Here is a 5505-nt window from a genome sequence, read left to right as displayed (position 1 = left end):
GAGCAGACAACAACCTCCATGTTTTGCAATTGGTCTTTGTCCATTTTTTCTTTGCCCTCGTGAAAGCGTCACTCTCGTCTGGCCAATTAAATCGCGATCCGATTGTTTCTTCTTAAATGTTGCGCTTGGAGAAATCGCCGTCATTGGCGATGACGTCACGGTTGGCAAACGCGCTTTGTCATTGATAACGTGGCTCGTCAATGCGTCAATATTCGAGCCATAAATAGCCATAATTAGCCATAATAGACCAGGAAAACTACATGTTGCATGAGCCCGTTGGTTACGTAGACTATGAATCAATAACAAAGAAGAAAAGCATGTTGGTAAGTGTCACAGTATGTACTGATTATTTTTGTTGTTTTGGTATTTTTCACTTGAAAAATCAGCCTTGCTAAATAATATTTTAATTAGTTTGATATAAATAACACATATTAATAGTCAAAGGATGACCAATTCAATTTGGAGGAGTGTTTTATTGCAAGTAATAAATGATTGTATTAAAATATATTTTTCTATTTCAGATTAAACGTAAACATGTCATATTCATCGTCAGTAGGTTTTTTGCGATGCCTGAAAAATGAACATGGAAAGCATACCTGTAGTTGTAAGGGTACAGTTCTCACTTTAAAAAAAACTTCCACAGATCTAACGTCGCGAGTGTATACACTTAAATACCGACTTCTAAAATGTCGTTATAACGCCACCTTTACAACTTTGAAGACAGCTCGATTCCCTGTAGTTTACTGACAGTCATCTCACGGATGAAACCTCTTCGACAACACTTACTCAACTTCAGAAATCTCAGTTTATCAGTGGCAGGTAAATTTACAAGCGACAAAGGTTGTCATGGAGACGAATTCACGTGACACTGCAGCGTGTCAACGAGCCACACGAGGGGGACGAAAAACCCCAAGCACACGATCACATTTAGAAAATCAATGCAGCTGGCACAACAACAACAACAACAAATAGTTGTAGGCTATTCTTGGCTTGATCAGCCGAGTGGTTAGCGCGCCTGCCTCACACTTCTGGGGCCGTGGGTCGATCCCGGTTCAGTCCTCACTGTGTGGAGTTTGCATGTTCTCCCCGGGCTTGCGTGGGTTTTCTGCAGGTACTCCAGTTTCCTCCCACATCCCAAAAATATACAGGGTAGGCTGGTTGAAAACTTTACTTTGCCCCTAGGTATGATTGGTTGTCTGTCTCCTTGTGCCCTGCCATTGTCTGCCTGGTGCCCGTAGTTGGCTGGGATAAGCTCCAGCACCCCCGTGATCCCCGTGAGGATAAGCAGTTCAGAAAATGAATGGAATGAATGAATATATATTAAAAGGCATTCACTTCTATGGCCTTGTGTGACCCTTTCCAGTTTCTCTGCTCATGACATTCACAAGTGTCGGAATTTTGCAATGTGTTGCCTTCACACTCATGTCAGTTTTTGTGTCTACAGGAAGAAAACGAAAATGACCTGTGCGCTTCCCACACTCTTGGGTCACAGGGGCTTCACAACCTGGTTTGTTTCCCATGGTCGATCACAGGCATCGTGCACGGCAGCCCCAGCTCCTGCCCCTGGCCTCTTCAGTCGAAATGCATCAGAGCAGCCTGAGATTGGGTAGCCAAGCACAAGTGAACAGTTTCATGTGTTCGAAGCCTCACGTGTCCTTTGTGAAGGACATGCTGCTACGCATATACGCAAAAGATGTGTCGGCTGGAAATGATCTGGACTAAAGACGCATGGGAAACTCTGATGAAGTTTGCTTTGGTGGAGATCCCGAAACAAAGAGCATGAGGTTACCTTGCACTCCTGTGAGAAGGTCATGAGCAAAATGAGGAGTTATGCACAGTGGAGCCAAAAAGCAATGCCTAAATACAAAGAGTGACTCTATTCGGATGTTATGTATAGTGAAATTCTGGGCTGTAATTGGTCATTACTCAAGATGTATTTGTTGAAACGAGGAGGCCTTTTGATTGACTCTCAAAACAATTATGTCACCTCCCAATGGGGTCCAAACCAAGAAGAACGTTTCCTAAAGAGCTAAATAAGCCAAAGCTGAGCGTGACTTTAAGACATCCAAGTGGCGCTGGTTGTAAAAGCATCCTGACAAAGCAGTTTATTAATGATTATCACATGAGTAACTGCATCATTGTTAGGACCGCCAGGGCATCCAACCAGCACATGTGCTGGAAAGAAAAAAAACGTTCGTAAGAAGTAGTCTCAAATGAGGTGATTTTGAGCCTGCAACCACCACAATGATCCTACCTGATTGCGGCTTCCGGCCCTTTAGTAGGATAAACTATTTAAAAACCAAATCGTTTTATTACGGCTTTGATCAACCCAGTAGTCATTTTAACAAGTCAAGAGAAGGATTACAGATCTTAATCTACGTCAACCCTACCGTCTCTTTCATTCCAAATGTTGAACACCATCTTAAACATACATCTACTTTTCATTAGCGTCACATCACGAAGGTGATTCTCTCAGAATACAAATCCCGTTTTCCATTGTTGACATAAGAATGTGCTGCCAAGTTTAGCTCCTTATGAGGACCAGATGTTGGCACACAGGATTAAAAAAAATACATCCCACTTACTGTCTAGCTATTTGGAGAGCTTAACACATATTTTTACTTCCCCAACTAGAACTCAATGCATAATCAAACCTGCACACTTCTGTTCAAATGTCCTATGACCACTATAGCCTCGACCAGCTCTATTTTATTATTTTTAGCACACTTTTCATTCAGCATTTCTATGTATTTTAATAGCCATTAATACATCTTTACACTCGTGATTTCATGGAGAAAAAAAACTTCCACATGCAGTAAACACACACACACATATCCAGCATTGAATTAATCAGTGCGCACAGTAGTTGTGGTGCCTTAAAAGGGCGCCTGTTCTGATCTGGTCAGCGTCAATAACGTCACTGTATAGATGAAAGGGTCCACAAAACAGGTTGAAATACACAACACATCCTGCTTTCTCTGTGCAATTTATATTTTTGATGGTTTTAGCAGTGACCCCGTTCCACGCCTCTACATTAAAGTTACCGTCATGGCTTGGCTGGATCACAGATGGACCCTATACAGTCCATTAAAGACACAGTTAATGAGTTCAAAAGGGCCTTAAATCGGTGCCATGGCAAGATGAGGGACACACTTAACCCCAACAAACGGTTCAGGATCTCAAACACCTGCATTTGATTTTCCTCTCATTTGCTCCATTTCTAGGAGGAACATTTACGCGAGAACAAAGTCGGACACGGAGGCTTGTAATAACATTCAGCATTGAGGGAAGTTATGGTGAATTATAAGAAACATAAAACAGTGTAACAGCTAATGCCTAGAACTAAATTCAAACAGCAGTGTGTGTCCTACCTTTTTCCAACTTTGCTGACTTAGGAGTTATTTAATTACTGAAAAGGGGATGTTCAAGCATGTAAGCAATCTTTTCTCATTTTATGGCTGTATGATGATTATCATATTGGGGATAATACTATGTTATATGTGTATTTCTTTCATTTTCTCAGCGCCCATGACCTTAACACACTTCTTCTAGAGAGACTTTTTTTTAAATCAAAATGTTTTCATCTAAGATATGCATACAAAAAATGTCCTCTTAATTTGGTTTCATTTGCCCGCACAGCTGGGTTAAGAGGACTAGAGAAAACAGAATTGCAATTTCCCCATCTGAATTAAGCTCACAAGTTCAAATAAGTTTAGGGCTGTTTAAGTATGCAGTAAAACGTCAAACACATTAAGCTCAAAAGGTCACCACAAGAGCTTCCATTGCAAAGCTGAGAGAAGAGCAGACTGGATTCCGGTAGGATCCTGGCACAAATCAAATAAGTACTCTTAAAAATGGGTTAGGAGTTAGACTTAAGAATAAAATGCGCCAGACAAAATCAACATTGACTTACAAAAGGATGATCCTCCTATGTAAAATGGCCTCAAGGTTATGAAAATGAGTATAAAAAATATTGCCACTTTATGCCTTTTCACAACATTACATTTCCAATAGCAATATATGTCAGTAAAACTGAGAAAAGGCTGCAAATTTGTTAATCTGCTCAGTTTTTCAACAAAAGCTACGTGAGAGAGATCGTCAAGATCCCTTACCGTGAGTTGTGAACAGATTAAGTAAGCATTAGCTACTGTCTGAAACTATCAAAGAAAAGTAGTTTACTGTATTTGACCAGATTTTGGCAAAGAGATTAAGCCCAGTGAGTTGTTAACAGGAAAGGGCTGACCGTAGACGCCATGGCAATTAAATGGGGGCGTGGGGATGGAAATCAATGTGTTCTGGATTCAATGTACTATTGGATGAACAACAGAGTATATTCCTGGTTATATGGGCGCTGATCTAAATGTAGGAAAAACAACACGTCAAGTGTTCTTTCTCAGTTTAACCGCAATTTATTTTTCCTCAAGTGTTGAGGTAATGGGAAATGTTGGGTTTGTATTAAAACAAACTGCTGTGTAAGCCATGTTGATATGATTTATCTTGGTGGGTGAGCAACTCCACAATAGAGAACAGTCGCAGCCACTTTGTTTATGTGGGCAATGAAACGAACGTGCCACAGTTTTTCATGTGCTTCTGTGAGCTTATTGCTTAAAAATCTCATAAAAGAGTCAAACATGGACAGATTGAGAATTCTACCAGAGAATGTTTTTGTGAGCTGGTGGTGGTGTTATTTACAGGGATAATCTTAAAGCGGTTAATTAAAGTCACTTCATCAAATGAGTCACTTTAACATTCATGCCATTTGCTGTTCACAGTGACGTCTTCCCAACTGATCAAAAGGTTTATGAGTCTATAACAGAAGCCGCCTATATGGAGCTATATTCCTAATATTGGTTTTGCAGGTTACACCAAACTTAAAAAATGGACGCAAGTGTACTGTCTTTAATAAATGTGTTGACCTTTTCTGGTTTTCTGCTACATATTCATCAAGCTTACATGTGAATTATTTTCAATTGTAATTTATTAAAACTGCATGCTCTTGTTTCTGAATGACTTGAAATTTGAAAAATGGGATGTAAAATGTCCAATTCTGGAACAATCCTTGTATCGCTTGCTCATTGCCAACTGTCAAGTGACAGAAAACACTCTAAATTCACCTGCTATTAAGTTAAAGAAAGAAAGTGACACCGTTTCGGTTGTCCTGTTGGTTGGAATCATGGGTTTAAAAAAAAATTAAGATGTGATCCTTGTGCCCTATGAGGCCAACATCCAGGGAACTACTAATCCTCTTTATCCACAGGAGAAGACATGAGCTGACATGCTGGATGCAAGCATGAAGAGAAGACACAGATGGAGATGAGATGAGTGAAGTGACATCATGTTCTAGATACACGCATGTATGAGCACTCTGAACAAACACTGAGGATTATAGGAAAAGTTGTGGCAGTTGCTGTTCATCTGACCTCAGATCCCAAAGCCCCGGCCCCCATAATGAGAAGAGGAGGAGCAATTAGAGAGGGAGTCATGGGGCAGGTAGGAGATCCCCCT

This window comes from Stigmatopora argus, chromosome 6, assembly GCF_051989625.1.
Source record: "Stigmatopora argus isolate UIUO_Sarg chromosome 6, RoL_Sarg_1.0, whole genome shotgun sequence".
Taxonomy (NCBI): domain Eukaryota; kingdom Metazoa; phylum Chordata; class Actinopteri; order Syngnathiformes; family Syngnathidae; genus Stigmatopora; species Stigmatopora argus.
This window is presented reverse-complemented; position numbering follows the sequence as displayed.